This window comes from Camelus dromedarius, chromosome 9 (genome assembly GCF_036321535.1).
Source record: "Camelus dromedarius isolate mCamDro1 chromosome 9, mCamDro1.pat, whole genome shotgun sequence".
NCBI lineage: Eukaryota > Metazoa > Chordata > Mammalia > Artiodactyla > Camelidae > Camelus > Camelus dromedarius.
In genome coordinates, this window is record NC_087444.1 from 78,318,159 (window position 1) to 78,324,467 (window position 6,309).

The window sequence follows — 6,309 nt, forward strand, 5'->3', positions numbered from 1 at the left end:
CCAGGACCAGGCAGGCAGGACGGGGAAACTGTACAACTAGATGGGGTTCTGGGCAGTCTTTCCATCCCAATGGAAACAACTATTCATCAACCGATCTTGGGCAAGTGGCTTCACTTAACAAATTAACAATATTTGGCTGTGTCTAGACGGTGGCTGAAACCCAGCCATGCTGTGTCTCCTTGTAAATCTCTGGGTGTGTCACCTCCCCTCTTGGAAGCTGCTTCTCCCTATGTCAAGTGGAGGAAAGTGTTGGTGTGAGGATTAGGCAAGACGATATTCAAGAAGCGCTGGGCACACAGTAGGTGCACGTTAAATTGTATCTCCCTTCCCAGAGTCTCTCAGGTACTGGCCCTACAAAAACCCTCCCTTCGTGTGTATGGGGAGGGCAGGGTAGTCACTCTGTACACTGTTGGGGACCCACTCAATCAATCTAACCTCTGGGGAGAGGCCTTATCTGTCAGAATTCAAAAGCACATTCCCCCTCATGTAGCTCCTGGATGCCAAGATAGGAATAAAGAGTTTTGCTGTCGTGTTGTTATCATAGAGGAAGACGAGAAGTGATCTAATTGTGCCTCGGACTGGGACCAGATAAATACAATGTTACTTCCACAATGAAATGTTTTGAAAGTATCAAAAGGAATAAGATGATGTAAATGAGCCTCTCTAGAACAACCTTGGGTAGACAGACAGATATGTACAGATACATACAGATCAATGTTACACAGACGTGAATAGGAAGCCTACACACATACATACACATACAACAGGTGATGACAGAATGACAGATACAGACACACACAGACATACACAAGCATGTGTGTTCGTGGTATGCTTCCATACTTGATACATTAATTTTTAAAGCAGTTGTAATATTCACTAAGCATCTCAAAGGATAATATAGGGAGAGGAAAGAGGAATCTAGAAACTGGTGTAACTTTTTCCTCCAAGTACCTAAAAAGCTCATCAACTTCCGACACAAATTCCCCTAGCATAGCCCCCATCAGTTGTAAACAGTCTTTCTGCTTTGCTAGCTTCTGGCCACGTCCATTTCACAAGCATTCCATGAAGTACAGACCAGTGTGGCTGTGGGCATTCGATTCAGACTATTGAGCTCTGCTACTCACTAGCTGGGAGAGTCTGGGGGGAATAACCTCCCCTCAGCCTGTTTCCGTATCGGTAAAGTGGGGGTGATTCCGCCTCATGAGATGGCTGGGAGGCTTCAGGAGGCGACGCGTGTGAGCCAAGCTGGACGCCATCACAGCGGTGGGCTCTGTCCATGGTGCTGACGGGCCTGCCGTAGCGGCATGAAGATACACAGAGACAGACGCACACATACTTACACGCACACACACACACACAATATTCTCTGCTCTTAGGATGGCTTGGCCCAGCCCCTAAGAAGCTCTACGAAGGGAAAGTCCCATGATCACACCAGTTCAGAAAATGCCGCACGTTGTAACCTATCCCCAACCCCCACTTCCATCCACAATTAAAGGCTCCTGAAGGAAAACAAACAAACCAAAAAGGCTTGTTTTATTTATTTATTCCGTGAACAAAATCTTGACTCAGCACCAGCACCGTTCTTTGTAGCAGAAAATGTGAATCCAGCATTTCCCCAAGTTTCTCCAACATAGGACCCTGTTTTCTCCAAACACCTTATCAATATTCCCTGGAGCCTACATTCTCCAGGACATGCTTTGCGGAAGGGGTGCTGAGAGTTCAGCTAAGCTACTCCGCATTGTGGCTACCTCAGCATCCATTCTGTTTGGCCAAGCAGACTATGGCAGGGGAAGGAGGTGAAGCTAAAATGCCCTAGACAGCAGCCAGCAGAGTCGCGAGCTAACATAGGTTCCTGGAAGGACTCCTCCAACAGCTCTTGTGAGCAAGTCTCTCCCACCTCCCAGTGCCTTTATGCCGTATACCTGCCTTGGATAAGACCCCTGTGGGGTCACCGAAACCTCTCTCTTTCGGTTTGAATTGGCCAATCCCGCCCTGGCCCAGGAACCCTACAGCACTGCAGGCACAGACCCTAACAAAGGCATGTGCCAGGTCCTGCCTCTCCGTCTGCACCCTGCCTTGACCCCTGTAAGGCCCCTCGAGGCGTGCTGGGGACTTCCCCAAGACCTGTGAGTAATCAGCTTCTCTATTGGTTTCTGCATGGTCCATCGTGGAAACTTGAGTCATTATCTGGCATCTTGTGCTCCACTTAACCGGCGTTCCTTTAACAGAGTCATGACGTGGGGACACATGAAATACACATTCCCAGACAGACGCTGCATTTGGATGGGAAGCAAGTTGGGTAGAGAATCCCCTATCTCTCTTCCCACGTTTGTCTGGCTTCAAAGCCCTTGAGACCTGACCTCTCGGGGCGACTGCCTGTTCCACCTTCCCCACCGCACACTTTCTCCATGGAATCCTCCCCTTCGTCCTCACTCGAGAGCGGAGCTCCAGGGGCCAGACTGTGCCTGTCATGGTCTCCAATGCATCCCCAGTTCTTGGCAGGGCCCCTGACACACAGTATAGGCTCAGTAAACACGGATGAGGATGTAGACATGGGCACGTGGAGGAAGCACGAACTTTGGGGCTTTGCGTTCAGATCTCAGTCTTCCACTTTGCAAACCGTGGCCGTGGGCAAATGGCATCACCTCCTTGTACAAGCACCCCTCGTTTCCCTGTGCTCCGCAGACACTGCATTTTCACAAATAGAAGTTTTGTGGCACCCCTGCACTGAGCAAGTCTATCAGTGCCGTTTTTCCCACAGCATTTGCTCACTTTGCGTCTGTGTGTCACATTTTGGTCATTCTTGCCCTCTTTCAACCTTTCTCACTATGACTACATTTGCGATGGTGATCTGTGATCAGTGAGTCTGACGTTGCTTCCGCAACTCACAGAAGGCTCAAATGATGGTTAGCATGTTTTAGGCATCACAGTATTTTTAAATTAAGGCATGTGCATTGTTTTTTAGACACAATGCTACTGCACATTTAACAGACTGCAGTATAGTAGAGATACACATAACTTTCATATCCACTGAGAAACCAAAACAAATTTTTGTGTGACTCGCTTTTATTGAGATATTCACTTTATCGCACTGGTCTGGACCCAAACACGCAGTATCTCTGAGGTGTGTCTGTACCAGTTTCAGCAGCAGCAAAGGGCCTTGCGCCCAGGCAAACACCACATCAACGGCGGCAAACACACTTCCTGCTCCTGCTACCACTGTGGGTCACAAGAGTGTCCTTGCCTGCCCTGGACTTACTCATCTTTGTGATGGGTGAACAGCTGCAGTGAAGGCTTCGGATGAGGACCACGGGAGGGGTTCCTTGTGAAGAGAACACGCATTTCTTTCTTCCCCTGAGCACCAAGGCAGTGCCTGACTGCACCGGGTAAGTATCTGTTCGGTGAGTAAGTGCAGGGGCGAAGGAATGAACACACGGAGCAAGAATAAATGGACACACGGCACCACGAGACGCCAAGTGCCTGGTCCGGTGTAGGCTGTTTTCCCAGTGCCATCCACCAGTACGGCCGGGATTCCAGGGCCTGTTTCCAGCGGAGCCCCATCGAGGACACTGAGTGAGAATCCCAGGGGCTGGTCCCAGGCGTCTGCCTGCTCAGCAATGCCCTCTATGTCCTGTGCGCATCAAAGCTCCAGCGCCGCAGACTAAACACAGAGAAGTTCCTGCTGCTCCCTTCTTCCTTCGCGGTGCAGGGCTAGCTGTCTGGGCAGCTTCCACACTAGGGCGTCGATAGAAGCGCCTGGACTGCTCATCACCAGGCACATACCCCGCCCTCCGGCTGCGGAATCACAGTCACCGTGCAGGGGACGGACAGGGTCTGCCCAGGAACCTGCATTCTTAACAAGTTCTTTGGACGTGATTCACTGCCAGACCTCTTGGGTATCGTGGGCCAGTGCGGCCTTTCCCAGGTATAGTGCGGCGTGCTTATCCCAGAGTGAAAACCCTTGGCCCCAGAACTCACTCCATCAGCTGAAATGTACAGGGTCTGTCAGTTTAAGACCCTGCTCAGGGGTCCTGTAACCAGGCACAATGATACCCCAACCTCTGGGTTTGGGGTGTTACTCTGAAAGTATACACACACATACACACCCACACACACCCCTCCGGCCACCTGTCTCACACAACATGATGCCCCAGTGTCGCCAGAACTTCTGATTGTTCCAAGAGAAGCCAGAAATCCAGGGGCATTTTTACTGTAACACCTTCTGATTTTAAATTCTGGCTCACAATCATGAAGAGACAAAAGTTATTGACGGGGGCTTCCAAAACCTTGTTTCTCTATTTTGATTTTTTTCAGCTTTATCAAGGAGTAACTGACAAATCATAAGGTATTTAAAGTGTGCGCTGCGGTGCTCCGACATGTGTACATACTGTGAAGGGACTTTCCCCACCTAGTTAATGACCAACACATCCATCAGCTTACAGATCGTCTTTGTTCCTTCCGAGGTATTTATTTTTGTTTATTTATTGCTGGGAACTTAATTCTTTTTAACCAATGCTAAAGAGAAGGTTGGAAACCAGAGGCTCCTATAGACCAAAATCGGCCACAGATGTTTTTAGGCTGGCTCACTTGGGGGCTTTCAAAATGTTTGAGTCAGTTGCCAACATTTTAAAAAACTGGGGATTTCCCATTAAAAACCTTAACTTGCAATCTCTCCTGGAAAATCAGAAGACCTAGCGATCTGGGTCCACGTCCAGCAGGGCAGCAGGTGCAGATGGGGGAAGGGGCCCTCTCTGGCCGACTGCCCTCCCACGTGCTCTCACCCCTTCCTATAGCCTGGGAGAGTCTGAGCTGGAGGTTCACAGGTGAGCCTTTCTGGGGGGGCCAGGAGGACAGAAACACGTGAGGTAAAGCCAGGATATTAACCACAAGGCAGAAGGACCGGGAAAGGCAGAATCTACTGCAGGAGAGAAGCGTGTTCACGCGAGAAGATGCTAAAGGCTATGGATGCTTCTTTGGTTTGAATTCAGTGGCTCTCAGCTAAGGGCGATCCCCCCCCCCATGCAGGGGACATCAGGCAGTGTCTGGAGACAAGTTTGCGTGTCACCACTGGGAAGGGGCTGCTACTGGATCTGGTGAGTGGAGGCCAGGGGTGCCGCTCAACATCCTACAGTGCACAGGAGCCCGCCCCACCACAGCACAGAACCACCCAGCCCCAAACATCGTTGGTGCCGAGGTGGAGAGACTGACCCAGTTCATGCAGGGCGCCTGGTCTCCAGGTGGGCACACCTACACACCTGTGTGAATGCCTGGCAGCGCACGTGTGTGTGTAAAACAAGTAAGTGTAACGTGAATGAGCAGTTTCCTGGGATGGAGAAACGTTTAATCGGCGCCTCGCAACACAGCCCTACCTGGCTGGAGGGGCAGCCAAGCTGTGGGGCCTGAAAGGGTAGGTTCTAAGGCCGAGAGGTCAGTTACAGAGCCCAGCTCCACAGATGTGCTGTGTGGCCTGGGGCAAGTTACTTAACCTCTCTGTTGCTCAGGTTCCCCACACATAAAATGGAGATAAACACTAAGGGCTAGGAGGCAAGAATGAGTTAATCTACCTACCGGGCTAAGAATAATGCCTGGTGCGTTGTGAGTGCTCCAGGAGTGTGAACTATAGTTATTTTTATTTTTATTATTGTGTATAATGGTGACGCTATGGGTAAGTGTAGGTATCCACAGTCTCACTCGGGGTCTGTGACCCCAGTCTTTCTGGAAAGCACCGGGACAACGGTAATGTTAATAATGTTAACAATGAGTAAGAGACATTCAGCTAAGTACATGCTCCTGCTAGCTCACTGCATTCTGCAGTATTACGTGATACAGTATTACGGGATACAGTTCAGTCCTGTATCCCGTGACATGAATGGAGGCCGGGAGAGGACAAGCAGCACTGGCTGGCGGAGCAGGGATCTGAGCCCCGGGCCCCCACCCTGCGCTGTGCTCCTTCCAGGGAAAGGAATTAGCTGTCAGTGACGGAGGACTGGGCACCTACAGACACCTCCGCGACCCCTCAAAACAGTCATGTGAGACAGGCAAGCTCTTCACTGCACAGAGGGGGAAGCTGAAGGTCAGAGGGGTTAGTCCACTTGCCCGGGGTCACACAGCCTCTGCGACACACTGGACATTGGCCAGTAACCTTCCTTGCCCTGGATGCCAGCTCCTGCCACTGCCTCTTGGAGTGCCTCCCATTGTCTCCACCTCCCAGCTCCTTCTTCCTTGGCTGGTGCAGGAAACCCAACCAGTGCCGGGGCACAACCCCGCCAGCCACCCCAGCACAATTCCTCCTCTCCCGCCCTCCCCGGC